Source organism: Spermophilus citellus (assembly GCF_964194105.1).
Source record: "Spermophilus citellus genome assembly, chromosome: 9".
NCBI classification, from domain to species: Eukaryota; Metazoa; Chordata; class Mammalia; order Rodentia; family Sciuridae; genus Spermophilus; species Spermophilus citellus.
In genome coordinates this window covers 52,794,718-52,812,610 of record NC_138191.1, presented here as the reverse complement: position 1 = coordinate 52,812,610, position 17,893 = coordinate 52,794,718, and the positions used below count along the sequence as shown (strand labels likewise).

General features: G+C 38.9%; 1 long non-coding RNA gene across 2 annotated transcripts; it reads right to left on the bottom strand.

The window, feature by feature from the left end:
• Positions 1 to 477: 477 nt before the first annotated feature.
• On the bottom strand, positions 478 to 3,494 carry LOC308657034. Of its 2 annotated transcripts, none has more exons than XR_014023842.1 (2): positions 2,987 to 3,494; positions 478 to 967 (listed from the first exon to the last, which is right to left on the bottom strand). It is a non-coding gene; the product is annotated as an uncharacterized lncRNA (long non-coding RNA). The 2 variants fall into 2 exon arrangements; XR_014023843.1 differs by having other exon boundaries at positions 478 to 957.
• Positions 3,495 to 17,893: the final 14,399 nt, after the last annotated feature.

The following is a 17,893-nucleotide window of genomic DNA, read 5'->3' as shown; positions in this document are numbered from 1 at the left end:
CAGGAATGACGACAACAACAGGATTCTTCTTTAACACGCTTTATTGGGAGCATCCATTAGGTATAGATGAGAGGAAAGACCCCGAGCCCGAGAAAACCACCCCTTATATACTTCAACTGCAGCCCTGCTCGTACACCATTGGACAAAGAGCGCATAGCAACACAGCAGCAGCCAATAGAATGATAGACCCAGCACTTGCACACAAGGCAAGAGACACCCAGTTCCAGCTTGTGCAAAACAAGGAGCACTTCTTGAAGACAGTTTGTTCCAGGAGCTGGACAATTGATACATTCCATTCTAGGGAGTGGCTGAAAACAAAGAACTGGGTCTCAGCCCAAGAATTAGGCTCACGCCCACACAAGGCAGCACAGCAAAATAGCTCACTACAGTTCCCCCTTTTCAATTTTGTTCGAGCCATTTGAAATTCTCCCGATCCAGGAAGTGTCCTCATGATGACCCCTCCGATCAAGGGTGGCATTCAAAGGCCAAACAAGGAAGTCACCTTTCTGAGTGCAATGGGCAACATTTACCCTTCAGAGTGCAAAGGCTGTCTTCCTAAGACATGGAAGCCTTCCAAGGTGCAATGACAACAAGGTCACTTGGTGTGCAAAGGCCATCCACATCAAAACAGGGGTTTTAGGATTTTGCCAAGCTGGCTAGCCAAATTTGTGGGGAGGCCCCAGGTTCCAGTGCAGCAAGCGCCTGAACTACCTTGACTCTATCACTCTGCTGCGTGCGTCACATACGACAAATCATCCAAAGGCATAAGACAAGGCCACAAAGAAGCATAGCACTAAATAACCCAACCCCTACCCACTCTTTAAAGTAGGAAAATATAGAAGAAGCCCAGGAGGCGAAGTCTGCAACAGAAAGAGGTTCCACGCGTATTCCATTTAAGTTGGCAATCTGAGACAGCAGTTCTTGAGTGAGTCGCTCTCCTTCCTGGGTCCAGTTTCCCTGTAAAAATCTAGACAATCTATTACTCTGTTCCATGGAAGCAGTCATATTGTAATATAAAGGAGTAACACACACATACTTATAATGAGATACACATCCTAACTGAGTAATTTTATAAACTTCCTCTACTTGTTCTTGTATTATATCTACTCTTTGATTAAGCAAGTAGATACCAGCAGTAAGATGTCTATTGATTTCTTCCACCGTAGTTAAGGCTTTAGATGTTTGATCTACTACACTATTAATGACTTGAGCTGTTTGTACCTGAGAGGCCATAGCTATGGCTGCAGTGGTAGCTGCTGCGGCAGACGCCACAATAGCTGTAACCACAGCAGCTGTAATGCCGAAATCTCTCCTTTCCCTGACCAACTGTACCAGGGGAAAAGAACTAGGATCGGCCTCAACTGGCATGGGCACAAAGGTCGGAACCTTTACCACCAAAGCCAATGACAAGGAAGTATTCCAACACTGGGTTAAATAACACTCTTTTACAGTACAATTAACTATAGTAGAATTGTCAGTATGATTAACAAGTAAGAACATGAATGGCGGCTGAACGCATATTTCAGCAGCAGGAAAAGAAATATTATAGAATTCTTCATTGATAGTGATATTTGATAAGTATTTTTTGATCCCAAATTGACATGCATTTCCAGAAACATTTTTAATCCAATGAACTCCCTCGTTTAAATAGGCTATAGCGGAGAAGTCTGTTCCCGCTCCCACCTCATTATATAATACCCAAGAGTACCAAGGCCATCCTGCCAGATTTGTCCTAGTAGAATTTCCACTAATATTAAAAGAAAACCCCCTGAGGGGAGGGGACAATTGGAACCCCGGGGCAACTTGTTTTTCTGGAACCAGAGGACTCTGACAAGGAGTAAACTCTGGCGGAAAGGAATAATCGAGTGAACATCGTGGCCCAGGTCTCATTTTGATAGCATTTGGTGTCCCCAAAAATTTTTGAAGCTGCTTGAAGCATTCGGGCGACAAAATCTGAAAATGGCTCAGCTGGGCCCTGTATGACTTTTGTAAGATTCCCTGTTGTTTCACCTCTATTGGGGAGAGCCTTCCAGGCACGTAAGGCCAAAATATTAATTTGTTGATATACTACTAATGGATAAACATTTTGATTTTGGGCCCACTGACCTGTCCCGGTCAGCATCTCCACATCCCAGGCTTGTTGACCATCAGCCGCATTCGCATGAGCCTGTTGTATAGCGGCATCCAAGTATAATGATTTAAAATCAAGATATTGTCCCATGGAGAGACAAGCCTTTGCTAAATGATACCAATCCATTGGTGCCATAGCATTAAGATATAAGCGTTCAATCAATGCAATTGTAAAAGATGCTGTGACACCATTAGTCCTGACAGATTCAGCTATGTCTTTAACTAATTTATAAGGAATGGGCTCAAAATATCTCTGTCCCTGTGCATCCTCAAAGACAGGATATGCACCAACAGGATATGCCCCCTCCTCCTCCAGCTTCCTCCAAGTACTGCGTTTTATAAAGCCACAAGCTCCGCCTGGAGCAGTGGGTGGAGACCCTTTACGTGGCAACAGTTGTTTAGCTACAGAATACGCCGGAGGCTTTGGAGGAAGAGGGGCGGCGGCCATTGCCGCGTCATAGCAGCCATGCTCATATTCAGCCACCATTTTCTCTAAGCTTTGTTCTTCTTCTGGGGTAAAGCCTTCTGACTCACCTTCCGACTCAGACTCATCTGAATCAACTATCTTTAATTTACGGAAGGCAGATAAATCTGGATAGAGTTTCGGGCGTGCTCCTAATGCTGGAGTCACGTCCTTTTGTTCCTTGAGTGCACTTTCACTTAACTTTGCATTAGATCCCCTTTTTTGTTTTGTTTCATGTCTTTCTTGCTTAGATTCCTCTGACTCTGACCCAGTATCCTGATGCTCCACCAAAATCTCCTGTCCCCTTTTAGTGGTTTCAGGAAAACAGACTGATATTGATCCATGATAGAGCACTATACTAAGCCAGAGCCACCAGATCAGGGGATTACTTACCGGCGCCACCGCTCCGCGTGTAAAGTTCTGAATCCTCCCGCAAAATATCGGGGGTCCCCTCGTAGCCGACAGATGACAATTCCCGGGATTTCGGCACCACTTGTCGCGTCTACCCGCCAGCAGGAATGACGACAACAACAGGATTCTTCTTTAACACGCTTTATTGGGAGCATCCATTAGGTATAGATGAGAGGAAAGACCCCGAGCCCGAGAAAACCACCCCTTATATACTTCAACTGCAGCCCTGCTCGTACACCATTGGACAAAGAGCGCATAGCAACACAGCAGCAGCCAATAGAATGATAGACCCAGCACTTGCACACAAGGCAAGAGACACCCAGTTCCAGCTTGTGCAAAACAAGGAGCACTTCTTGAAGACAGTTTGTTCCAGGAGCTGGACAATTGATACATTCCATTCTAGGGAGTGGCTGAAAACAAAGAACTGGGTCTCAGCCCAAGAATTAGGCTCACGCCCACACAAGGCAGCACAGCAAAATAGCTCACCACAATATCCGTGTTCTATATGAATTATAGTGTCTCATACACATAGATGCTCAATTATCATTTACTAAATGAGTGAATTTTTTACCATATGACTTTACCTGAAATCAGACACCCATTGAAAATTTCCATTTTGGAAGGTGTAGAGTACTAGAGGTTGAAAATGAACTAACTCGGAGTAAACATAATTCTGACTGACCCTGGAAATCATGTAGTATTCATGATGGCTATTTTTATAGAGTATTATTAGTCTTTTGTATTCACTCAAGGCTAATGCAATTCTAGGTCAACTCTGCTTCTATGTAGTCAGAATACAGGATATAGGGTACAGAATAAAGGAATTACTTTTCTACTCTCTATGTTCTTGTTCTTAGTCCTTTCAATTTTCATTTCTCTATAAAATATTAATGATGTTAACTATGTTGCAGGCCATTGAAACACGGGACAATGAGACATGGCCTATACCTTCAAGGACTTTTCAAGCTGCAAAATATCACCGGGAATTAATAAACAGTAATGAAATATTATGAGTAATCTGATAATAGATTTTATAGTGGGCACTATGACTATATATAAAAGGAATTATTTTTATCTTCCAACATACAGAGTGGTATTATGACTTCCTCATAGACTTTGGAGCACTTTAAAAGAGTTTAAAAATATAATCAGTAATTCTTTAAATATTAACACTTACGTTGTTTCACCTTGGAAGATAAGGAAAAAAAACAGGTATTAACCTTGTACATGAGTGCTTCCCACAAAATATGTTTAAGGTTATCTCCTTTTAGAAGGATTGTAATGTCACACTAAGCTGCAGAAGTTTATCAGGCAGATTGTGAAGCACAAGGGTATTCCCATGCTCCTTGTAAGAAAGGAGATCTCTTGGTGAATGCATGTTAGGCACTGGGAAGCACAAGTTGGGACAGAGGCAATGTTGAGATGTACCCCTCATTTCTCAATGGAGCAAACTCATGGTTTTCTTCTCTCAAATGTCCTTCTCCTTTTTGTAAGTCCATCCTGGATCTCCGTGCTCCAAGAAGATTCTGCTGTGTCCCCATTGTACTCTGGCACTTTCCCTCAAACACTCCTGTGTAAGTCATAGCCCTTATTTTTTCATGTTTTGAACCTGTTTTTGTGGAGGGAATCATGTCAGGCCCCTCTAGTCCTCCATCTTTCTCTCTGAAGATATGTTATTGCTACTTGCTAATGTTTGGCTTTGCCAATGTCTAAGAGGATAGATAAAGCAAAGAGGAGAGAGTAGGTTCACAAAAAAATAAAAGAAAAATTACAGGGATATATTCATTTGATCTGAGTGCTGTTCTCTAAATCTTAAAATTTCTCATGGGGTTTTAGACCATATGGGTCTCATTTTTTTTTTTTCATAGCAGATGTTCAAAGGCAACTTTCACTTGCCAAAGGCTGTGGGAAATGTCCAACCAAAAGGACACTGGAATGATAAATTTGTGACAGGTTTTTTGGTGATGAATGTATTCAGACCAAAAAAATATATTTTATACACTTAAGTGATTGTTTTTATTGAACAGGCCTTTGGAGAAAATATTTGAGGCATTATTTAAGACTCTAATATCATAGTTGCCTTTTAATTGGCTAGTATCAACCCCTGCCAGTCATCGTAACTCAGGCTGTTCTGTAAATATTATAAACCAGGACATGGAGTATATAGATAGTAAATGGTGCTCAGATGAGAAAATGAAAAGGAAATCAGAAAGCCTCAATTCGGCTTCCCAATTTTATTTCTCATTGAAGTGTCTTTCTCACCTTTGAAGGTTAAGTAATATAATGACACAAGTATAATTCATAGGTCCAAAAGACTAAAGCATATTAACTAAGTTTTAGTACCCCAATTGCTATTTCACTAAATAACACAGGGATTTGCATTTCTAGTCATTCAGGTATCTTTTCACCAAAATGAATTCAATGACAGGGGAGATTATTGAGTTGGCAGTTAGGATGTTCCTTCATGGACACAGCAGCAAAGAAAGAGAAATAAAAAGCTTTGAGGAATGGTTTTTCTGATTCCTAGTGAATCCCTGTGAACCTTTCCTGCTCCACAAATGGCTCCACTTCTCCAATGAGTAAGTCATGTGTTTGTTGGATTTCATGTCTGTTTTCTTTAGCAAGTTTGGAGAACTACTGCCAGACGCATTCTCTGCTTTCCATTTCTCTATGACTCATGAAGATATTTCCACTTTTCTTCACACATTCTTTCTTTATGAAGATTTTTGTCATCCAGAATTGGAAGTCACATAGTGTCACTTCCACAGTACTCGGTGTATGGCGGAGGTTCCAAAGCCCAGCCTGTGTTCACAAGGAGGGGTAGACACTGCCGCTCATTGACAGGAGTGAAGATCACCTTGTAAGACCTTAGGGCAAGAGATATAGATGATGCCATCTTTACAAATACCATCTGCCCTAGTCCACCCTCTGGTAATGTTGCTTCCAATTGCAAAATACATCCAACCCTGCCCCAAGACTTCCAATGTCTCAATCATTGGACATCATCAGCTCCAAGTCCAAGATTTCATCATTTAGATCAGGCTCAGGCTTCTCATGTGCAGTTCCTCAGTACTGCTCTTCCAGTACAGCTCCTCCCAGTCTAAGGACATGAACAAAAAGAAACAAATCTGTCCTCCAGCTCCTCTCCAACAACATGTAATTCTTGAACAGGAAGCAGACATGTTCATAAAAATAAGGTATGTGTTAGATGCATGAGATTCACTGCTTCTATGCAGTTCTGAAATCCAGTGGAACACACTTTGTCCTTCTTTAATTAGGGATGGTCCTACTATCTGGGAGTTTCCCTCAGTATCTTGGGGTTCTATCCATGGAGTTCTTCATTTTTTATAAGAACAGGTTTGTGGTTTCAGTTGACAAAACTTGACAGCCTGTTTCCCACTTGTAAAAGTTTGGAGAACTCACTTTTCTCTCATTTTGTGCCATCTGAGACCCTTTCAATCTATGATGGCAATACTTGCACAAAAACAGATTTCTTAAAAGTTTTGTGAGTTTCTATGAATATTATTGATATTCACTTCAACAGACAAAGCCATCTGCACTAGTCTCCTGAAAACTTGCCCTTTTCTCTCTCATGCTCCCTGAAAGGCAATTAAATGACCAAACAGTGACCATTTTCACAAGCTCTGTACTTTGTTGGGAAGAATCTTTGAGATACTCTCAAAGATTTTTAAAATTACTTTCTTTGAAATTTTTAATAAGCAAAATATTAGAAATTTCCAATGTTTTAACAAAGGAGGGTATACTCCTTGCTAGGTTTTGATCTTAGGCATGATATTATCTTAATATGAAAATCATTCATCATCTGGAGAGAATGAGAAATAGTTTTATCTCCAGCTTAATTATGTCTTGATGCCTTGATATTAAAGAAGCCAGGTGGCAATTTTAACATTATCCTGAAAATGCCCTTAGCTATATATCATTATGTCATGAGGCCCATTTCCTATTTTTCACATTATAGAGGCATTACTACTGCCAACATTTCTGTCCCCACACCACAAGGAATACATTCCAATGAGGTATGTAATAGATGCATGAGATTCACTGTTTCTATGCAGTTCAGAAATCCAGTGGAACACACTTTGCCCTTCTTTAATTAAAGATAGGTACAAACTTTTCCCTGTAGCCCCAATGGTATTTTCTTGAACCCCTTACTACTTACATCCTGTAGGTTTTGAGACTCATCTGCTAACACCATCTTAAAGTCTGTTTCACAGTCTTAAACACCTTCTACTTAAATTCACTTCTGCATCCTCAAACCAATACCATACACTTGAGGTTTTCATTTTGACAGCAATCACGATGCTCCTTGTTACACAACAAATCACTACAAATCATAACTTAAAAACAATCATTGTTCATAATTCTGAAATTTGGACAAAGATAGCTTATTTTTGTTCCTAAATCATGTTAAATGGAATGGCTATTCTCATGATGGTGTGCTCACCAGAGGCTGTTGTTTGGAGGTTCAACAACCAGGGTTGCAGGCCAGGAGCCTTGGTTTCTCTTGACATGGGTCTCTCATTGTATTGCTTGGACTTCCTTACAGCATGGAAGCTGGGTTCCAAGACTGAGAATTCCTAAAAAGCACAGTAGAAATATGTGATATTTTGTAATCTAGGCTCAGAAGTCACATAGCATCATTTTAGCTGAAATCTATTGACTGAGGAATATCAGAATCATATTATTTGAAAAGAATATGGAATTAGAGATATTGTTACAACTATACTTGGAAAACAACAGCCTGCTGCAACTAATATGATTGGAAAAGGTTTCCTGTTTATGGTCCAGTCATGAATTATCTATTCATACCCATTGCCCATTTTCTAAATCTTCATTGTTGACTTTTTATTAATATTTATATGTACATGTATATTGAGAATATCAATTTGTTGTCTGTCATATTTGTTAACATGGTTTCCCACCCCCTAGAGAATTCCTTTTTATGTGGATTCCAATGACCATTTAAATAAACTGTGCTGTGATAGGTATGCCCAGAATACATCCAGGAAGTGAGTGATGACTGAAGTTTATAGGGATATTCAAAAGTTTTGTCTGTCATTTATTATATATATGAAAAGAAGTAATTTGAAAATTTAAGTAAGAACTTTATATTTGTCCTACAGTATAGGGAACAGTATTATCTAGAGAGAAGTTTTAAAAGAAGAATTTCCAAGATTAAATAATTAAATGTATCTTTCCTTTATTAAAAAATTAGGTAGTTCCTGGAACTTAGTAAGTGCTTATTTAATGGCTATTTTCCTTTCAAGTTCTCTTTCACCAATGATGGCCTTAGTTTGAGTTCTTCTAAAATTATTCTCTTTAAGAAGGGTGTGGGTATACGTAATTTATTTGGGAAAGTTCTCCAGCCAGCAGATTAAGATACTGGGAAAGAAAATCAGAGAACAGATGCTGGTGTTACATTGGATTGCAGTGTGGACAAGTGGGACTCAATCCATTTGGGCTCTTTCAAATGCTATGAAAAACATACCTAAGAATAATCCCATCAACAGAAGGGAAAGGTGGGGTCTTAAGCCATCAATTCTACCCCTGTAGGGTTAAGTATTACTCCTGGGAGCATGGATCAGCTGGCATTTCCAGCCCTCCCTAAACACAGCTGCTTGAGGTGGGAAGCCCTGTCATGTACAGGAATGGCTAACCTAGCTACAGCGACCTCTGTGCTGGTCACAGGTGTGTGGGCAGGACTCCAGCAACATCTACCACTGTGATGTATTCGATAATGGGAAAAAGAAAAGAAAAACTCTAAAGATTGTACAACAGAAATGAGCCAAGCAAACAGGAAATCCATTTATGGAGGAAATTTAATTTTCTTAAAACTTCTAAAAGTTGTGTAAAAATCAATTACTTTTACTGTGACTTTGGGAATCAATATAATTGAGAAGCTAAAAAGTTCAATATTTAATCATCTGAGATGATCATTTGAATAGGTAGATTTCCTAGTCAAGAGTAATAGACTGAGTCATATGCTGAAAAGCTCCCTTTTGGAATAAGATAGAAAAGGTGTTGGAAAGGAGAGATTACTGGTTTACTACAGGGAAATGTTAGAGTTCTAACAAAATAAAAGGGAAAATGGAACAGAAATTCTTCTCCTCTCCCTTCCCCTCCCCTCTCCTTCCTTCTTGCCCTCTCCTCAGTCTCTCTCCCTTTCTTTCTCTCTTCCTCCCTTCCTTTGTTAAGACACAACACAAGAGAACCTTGTTAAAAAATAAAATGTAGGGGCTGGGGATGTGGCTCAAGCGGTAACGCGCTCACCTGGCATGCGCGGGGCGCTGGGTTCGATCCTCAGCACCACATAAAAATAAAATAAAGATGTTGTGTCCACCAAAAACTGAAAAATAAATATTAAAAAATTCTCTCTCTCTAAAAAAATAAAAATAAAAAAATAAGATGTATGACCAAATATAGATTTAGCCTTCCACAACTTTGTCTTTAGCTCTTATGTCACCCTGGGATCTCCTAGGATAATGACATTTTGTGATTAATTGATGCCTATCGTTCAGTGTCTGTTTGATCCTAACAAGATATACACTTTTAGATTAGCTGCAAGCTGCTGCGAGTGGATCACCATTCAGTACCGATCTCCCTGTGAATGATAATAGAATTAACAAACATTCAGAGTAAAACGAAATGTCAGCTTTTATTACATACTTTTCTTCCATCTGCCAGAGTGGTTTAAATGCCAGCTTTAGAGAGTAAAGTGGCAACCAGCCGGCCTTTCTGTGAGGCTGCCTATGGCGCATAGTGTTGGGGATCTGATATTGGCTCAGGGCACTGCTGAGCCCTGGCCTGGTGGTGGCCTTGGGCTGTAATCCCCTGTCCATCTGTGCCTCTTCCCTGCCTGGGTTAAGCTGTTATGGTTGAACAGCTCTGTTTTGTCCATCTTTTCCTGAAGGTTTCTTGAATCCCGAATCTTGGCTCTTGCATTGGCAGATCTTCCTCTTTCCTCCTTCAGAAGAATACTGCCTCTTCTCCTTTCCTGCCTGCTGCATTTGTTAATCCTGAGCCAGCAATCTGCGTCGCTATGACTTGGGGGTTGGTGGCAATTGTTTCCCAAGTATGAAAGCTTTCGAAGTACAGGGTGGAAGGGTATCAAGAATTTAATTTTTACATTTCCCTGGATAAATAAGGAGCCTAACCTGGGATATTATAACCCATTGCTCACAAAATAAGTACTTCAGACTACTTGATCATGGTACGCATCTATACAGGACTCAACAATTGCTTAGTATGTTTTCTCCACATATTTATCTCCATGATTCCATTAGAATGTAAGTTCTAGGAGTGCAGGGACTTTGTATTTCTTCTGTGCAGTTACCTTCCAGCAAACCTGAGCATAGCATAGCAGTCATTAATATATATCTTGAATAATAATAATATATATTATTATATATAATATATATATTATTATATAATATAATATATATATATTAATATATATCTTGAATAATCGAATGAATGTTATCTTGCTAATTATTTGATCCCATCCACTTTAAAATGCATTTTGTTAAGAATCCATAAAACGAGAAAGAGCTATGCCCTACCTTCCAAAGAAGATGACAGTTGGAAGGGTCATCTACCTCAGTGCAGTTCTCCCTTCAACTCTGTAGCCCACAGGGAGTTTAAACAGTGAGCAAATCTGAAGTACCAAGCTTATTCATCTCCTGCCAAAAGATAAGTGTTCTTCTTCTTTTTCTTTTAAAGAGAGAGAGAGAATTTTTAATATTTATTTTTCAGTTTTTGGTGGATACAACATCTTTATTTTATTTTTAAGTGGTGCTGAGGATCAAACCCAGCGCCCTGCGCATGCCAGGTGAGCACGTTACCGCTTGAGCCACATCCCCAGCCCAAGATAAGTGTTCTTCTAGCAGGTAGAACCCATGTTAACCCAAACCATAAGCTTGGAGATAAAAGGTCACATGGCTGAAAGCCTGAGGTTCATAAATGGGAAATCCAAAGTCATGATAAAGGAGGCCAGAAGAGAGTGATGCAGGTATAAAGTCAGAAATGTTGAGAGGGAAAAGATGCTGACCAGAAAAGCCAGGGTTAGGAACTGCAAGCACTGGGGAAGGGAGACTAGGAAGGAGACTGGGAACTGGGAAAGATTGCCAGGTGCCACAGCTGGTGCAGTAAGTGCAGAACTACTTGATAGCAACTGAGACCAATATGCATATTCTGCTAATAAATACACTCTGCTACCACTAAAAGCCATGACACAGGGCTGTCCAGGCAGACTTGATAAGGATCCATCTTAAAACCCCTTTCTCCAGAGCAAGGTGGCTCTATTGGAGTTCTGGTCCCATCATCTGTGAAACACTGCAGTGCCTTTCACAATCTTCTCCCAGTGTCCAACCACCAGAAGGGATCATTTGTTGAGAGCCAAATTCATTGTATACTTCTGATTGTTAAAATATTTCAACATGTAAGTATTTCTGTGTGTTTTCTCCTTTGATCTTAATTCTATTACTTAGGACTGATAGCTCAAATCCTGTTCCTCTTATACATGACTGGATTCTCAAAATATTAGAAGACAGTCATTGTGCTCTGTGCTAATAAGGGTGATTAAATCCAGTCACAACATCCAAGAAATGCTGAAACCTCAGATGGCCAAGAATAAAGGCTTATTTTATTTCTTGTGGATCAGGGTGCTTTTCTGAATCTTATAGCTAGCTAGGTTTTCTGGAATATAGAACTTCAAGATCACTTTGCCAGGAGAAAAGAGAGCTGAAAACAACAAAGTAATCATTAATTGTAGTGTCCATAAAGTGACTCATTCCTCAAGCCACTGAGGCCAATTTCCAGAGATTCTGGAAAATTTAGGACAGTCGAATATTTGGTCAACTTTAAATGTGCTGTGTGCTATATGATATTCTCATGGTTAGTTTGTATTTTTTTTATTTTTTTAATTTTTTGGCCCTGGGGATTGAACCCAGAGGTGCTTAATCACTGAGCCATATATCTCCAGTCATTTTTTATTTTTTATTTTGGGATAGGGCCTAGCTAAGTTGCTTAAGACCTTGCTAAGTTGCTGAGGCCGACTTTGAACTTGTGATCCTCCTGCCTCAACCTCCTGAACCACTTCCCCCCCCCCCTTAATATTTTTTCAACTGGCTAGATTTCTCAAGAGCATTTTTTTTCTTTTCAATTACTTCTTTTTTTAAATTGGTTGTTCACAACATTACAAAGCTCTTGACATATCATATTTAATACATTAGATTGAAGTGGGTTATGAACCCCCAATTTTACCCCAAATGCAAATTGCAGAATCACATCGGTTACACATCCACAATTTTACATAATGCCCTATTAGTGACTGTTGTATTCTGCTACCTTTCCTATCCCCTACTATCCCCCCTCCCCTCCCCTCCCATCTTCTCTCTCTACCCCATCTACTGTAATTCATTTCTCTCCTTGTTTATTTTCCCATTCCCCTCACAACCTCTTATATGTAATTTTGTATAGCAATGAGGGTCTCCCTTCATTTCCATGCAATTTCCCTTTTCTCTCCCTTTCCCTCCCATCTCATGTCTCTGTTTAATGTTAATCTTTTCTTCCTGCTCTTCCTCCCTGCTCTGTTCATAGTTGCTCTCATTATATCAAAGAAGACATTTGGTATTTATTTTTTAGGGATTGGCTAGCTTCACTAAGCATAATCTGCTCTAGTGCCATCCATTTCCCTGCAAATTCTATGATTTTGTCATTTTTTACTGCTGCATAGTACTCCATTGTGTATAGATGCCACATTTTTTTTATCCATTCATCTATTGAAGGGCATCTGGGTTGGTTCCACAGTCTAGCTATTGTGAATTGTGCTGCTGTGAACATCGATGTGGCAGTATCCCTGTAGCATGCTCTTTCAAGGTCTTCAGGGAATAGTCCAAGAAGGGCAATAGCAGGGTCAAATGGTGGTTCCATTCCCAGCTTTCCCAGGAATCTCCAAACTGCTTTCCAAATTGGCCGCACCAATTTGCAGTCCCACCAGCAATGTACAAGTGTACCCTTTTCTCCACATCCTTGCCAGCACTTGTTGTTGTTTGACTTCATAGTGGCTGCCAATCTTACTGGAGTGAGATGGTATCTTAGGGTGGTTTTGATTTGCATTTCTCTGATTGCTAGAGTTGCTGAGCATTTTTTCATGTACTTGTTGATTGATTGTATATCCTCCTCTGAGAAGTGTCTGTTCAGGTCCTTGGCCCATTTGTTGATTGGGTTATTTGTTATCTTATTGTCTAATTTTTTGAGTTCTTTGTATACTCTGGATATTAGGGCTCTGCCTGAAGTGTGAGAAGTAAAAATTTGTTCCCAGGATGTAGGCTCCCTATTTACCTCTCTTATTGTTTCTCTTTCTGAGAAAAAACTTTTTAGTTTAAGTAAGTCCCATTTGTTGATTCTTGTTATTAACTCTTGTGCTATGGGTGTCCTATTAAGGAATTTGGAGCCCGACCCCACAATATGTAGATCGGAGCCAACTTTTTCTTCTATCAGATGCAGAGTCTCTGGTTTGATATCAAGCTCCTTGATCCATTTTGTGTTAACTTTTGTGCATGGCAAGAGAAAGGGATTCGGTTTCATTTTGTTGCATATGGATTTCCAGTTTTCCCAACACCATTTGTTGAAGATGCTATCCTTCCTCCATTGCATGCTTTTAGCCCCTTTATCAAATATAAGATAGTTGTAACTTTGTGGATTAGTCTCTGTGTCCTCTATTCTATACCATTGGTCCACCCGCCTGTTTTGGTACCAGTACCATGCTGTTTTTGTCACTATTGCTCTGTAATATAGTTTGAAATCTGGTATCGCTATACCGCCTGATTCACACTTCCTGCTTAGAATTGCTTTTGCTATTCTGGGTCTTTTATTTTTCCATATGAATTTCATGATTGCTTTATCTATTTCTACAAGAAATGCCATTGAGATTTTGATTGGCATTGCATTAAACCTATAGAGAACTTTTGGTAATATCGCCATTTTGATGATGTTAGTTCTGCCTATCCATGAACAGGGTATATTTTTCCATCTTCTAAGACCTTCTTCTACTTCTCTCTTTAGGGTTCTGTAGTTTTCATTGTATAAATCTTTCACCTCTTTTGTTAGGTTGATTCCCAAGTATTTTATTTTTTGGAGGATATTGTGAATTGAGTGTTTTTCCTCATTTCCGTTTCAGAAGTTTTGTTGCTGATATACAGATGCCTTTGATTTATGCGTGTTGATTTTATATCCTGCCACTTTGCTGAATTCATTTATTAGTTCTAGTAGTTTCTTTGTAGACCCTTTTGGGTCTTCTAGGTATAGAATCATGTCATTTGCAAATAGTGATAATTTAAGTTCTTCTTTTCCTATTTTTATGCCTTTAATTTCTTTCGTCTGTCTAATTGCTCTGGCCAGTGTTTCGAGAACTATATTGAATAGAAGTGGTGAGAGAGGGCATCCCTGTCTTGTTCCAGATTTTAGAGGGAATGCCTTTAACTTTTGTCCATTCAGAATGATGCTAGCCTGAGGCTTAGCATAGATTGCTTTTACAATGTTGAGGTATGTTCCTGTTATCCCTAGTTTTTCTAATATTTTGAACATAAAGGGATGCTGTACTTTGTCGAATGCTTTCTCTGCGTCTATCGAGATGATCATATGGTTCTTATCTTTAAGTCTATTGATGTGGTGAATAACATTTATTGATTTCCGTATATTGAACCATCCTTGCATCCCAGGGATGAATCCTACTTGATCATGGTGCGCAATTTCTTTGATGTGTTTTTGTATTCGATTTGCCAGAATTTTATTGAGGATTTTTGTATCTAGGTTCATTAGAGATATTGGTCTGTAGTTTTCTTTCTTTGAGGTGTCTTTGTCTGGTTTCGGAATCAGGGTGATGTTGGCCTCGTAGAATGAATTTGCAAGAGCTCCCTCTTTTTCTATTTCCTGAAATAACTTGAAAAGTATTGGTATTAATTCTTCTTTAAAGGTTTTGTAAAACTCCGCTGTATACCCATCCGGTCCTGGGCTTTTCTTGGTTGGTAGTCTTTTGATGGCTTCTTCAATTTCATCCATTGATATTGGTCTGTTCAAATTGTGTGTATCCTCCTGACTCAGTCTGGGCAAATCATATGACTTAAGAAATTTATCGATGTCTTCACTATCTTCTATTTTATTGGAGTATAAGGATTCAAAATAATTTCTGATTATCTTCTGTATTTCTGAAGTGTCTGTTGTGATATTGCCTTTTTCATCCTGTATGCTAGTAATTTGAGTTCTATCTCTTCTTCTCTTCGTTAGCATGGCTAAAGGTCTGTCAATCTTATTTATTTTTTCGAAGAACCAACTTTTAGTTTTGTTAATTTTTTCAATAGTTTCTTTTGTTTCAATTTCATTGATTTCCGCTCTGATATTAATTATTTCTTGTCTTCTGCTACATTTGCTGTTGTTTTGTTCTTCCTTTTCTAGGGCTTTGAGATGAAGTGTGAGCTCATTTATTTGTTGGTTTTTTCTTTTTTTGAGGAATGACCACCAGGCGATGAATTTCCCTCTTAAAACTGCTTTCATTGTGTCCCATAGATTCCGAAATGTTGTGTCTGTATTTTCATTTATCTCTAAGAATTTTTTGATTTCCTCCTCTATGTCTTCTGTAACCCATTGATCATTCAGTAACATATTGTTCATTTTCCATGTGATGTAGGATTTTTCCTTCCTTCTTTTATCATTGATTTCCAGTTTCATTCCATTATGATCAGATAAAATGCATGGTATTATCTCCACCCCTTTATATTTACTGAGGGTTGCCCTATGGCATAATATATGGTCTATTTTTGAGAAGGATCCATGTGCTGCTGAGAAAAAAGTATATCCATTTGATGATGGTTGATATATTCTATATATGTCAGTTAAGTCTAGGTTATTGATTGTGATATTGAGTTCTATAGTTTCTTTATTCAACTTTTGTTTGCAGGATCTGTCCAATGGTGAGAGAGGTGTGTTGAAGTCACCCATAATTATTGTGTTGTGGTCTATTTGATTCTTGAACTTGAGGAGAATTTGTTTTATGAATGTCGCAGCACCATTATTTGGTGCATAAATATTGATAATTGTTATGTCTTGTTGGTGAATGGTTCCTTTTACCAGTATATAATGTCCTTCCTTATCCCTTTTGATTAACTTGGAAGCAGGCGAACGGGAGCTTGAATTCAGCCGATCCAGGCTCAGTGTGTGTTCTGAGAGGCCCAGACTGTTCGCCCCAGATCCACGTCAGCTCAGCATTGCCTAGTGATCCTGAGCAAACAGATTTAGGTTGTTTACGACTCCCTATGCCTGCACAGCTGAGGAGGTCAGGGACTTGATCTCTCTGCGCCCGCCGCCATGTTGGAATCTCCTCAGTTACTCCTTAGAGGGAAGAATCCCGAGACCTCTCATGTCTGCCACAAGAATCATAAACTGCACTTTGGTTTAGTATTCCCTCCCACTATTGAATCTAAGCATCTTCCTTTACAAAGCTTACAGATTAGTGGTACAGGTACATAAGGAATTACAGTGGAATGTAAAAATTGAACTCATGATTGCAGTGCAGAATATACTATAACCACACATTAGGAATACCTGGCTTCAAGCCTTCCTGAATGAAGAGATTTCTAATGTGAAATCTAAGGCACTTAGTGGAGTCAGCAAGGTGGGAAGGGAGCCAAGGATAGAAAAATCAGGGCAGAGGGAAGGGTGTGTGATGGCAGAGGCCCAGGTGCAACAGAGAGCAAGGTGCCTTCAAGGAATAAGCAGAACTTCAGTCTTGCTGGGGGATGTGATGGGAAGGGGGACTAGGCACAGAAGAGCTGGAATACTAGTGACCTGATAATTCAGAAGCCTGTAAAATATACACATGGTTTTGACATTATTGTAAGTACAATAGAATTTATTGATTTTTTTAAAAAAATAAAGCAAAGAGGTAAAAGGGTCAGGCATATTTTAGAAAGACTATTTTGGCTTCATTGTGGAGACCATCAGTTTTTTACTAGAATGTGATGGATTTAAAAGCAGGTGACCATCACAATAATCCTGATTATAATATGCAGTGTTATGTAAGAGGGGGGAAAGAAAGATCCTGGAGATCTTAGATAACAGGTTTTTATGAAATTTAATCTGCTTCATCCAGAACTCATCTTCAATGGGGTTTCTGACTCAGAGGAAGCAAATCTAACTCGGTGTTTCTAACCCACCAAAGTTGTAAAAAGTCGAACTTCCAGATTGATTTAAATAGGACACCTGGATTGTCGTGTATATATACATATATTTTTCTCTCAGCTAAAATTTAGGCTTCTTTGGGGACTACATTTTAGGCTTTATATTTTATATCTTATTTCTATTTGCAGTTTAGGTAGAAAATATAATTTATGCTAATGTAAAACACAAATGCAGCATAGCATACAAAATATAAAAAATTTTGGAATCATTATCATAAGCACGTCTTCTGTCTCTCACATTGTTCCCAGGAATTCTATGATTTTACAACATGACTCTAGAATATACTTACAGCTGAATGTCTTTACTTACCACTAGAAAGAAAAGAAACCAAAATATGTATTAAGTGTATAAAGAAGCCCCCAAGAGTGATTTTATTTGGAGGAAGATTTGCATGTGATTATCTCTTTAAGCTACTAATCTGGCAAGAAGAAACATTAAAAATAATGAATTGGGTTCATCTTTGAAGATGGATGAAAAGTACACATCTCTGAGAGTAAATGAAGCACATTTGTCATAGGAATCACTGCACATAGTACAGTATCTTTTTAAAAATACAGTTTATTTTTATGGACATATAGTAATTCTATGTATTTATGGAACATAGTGTGACAATTTAAAAAAATGTGCATGATA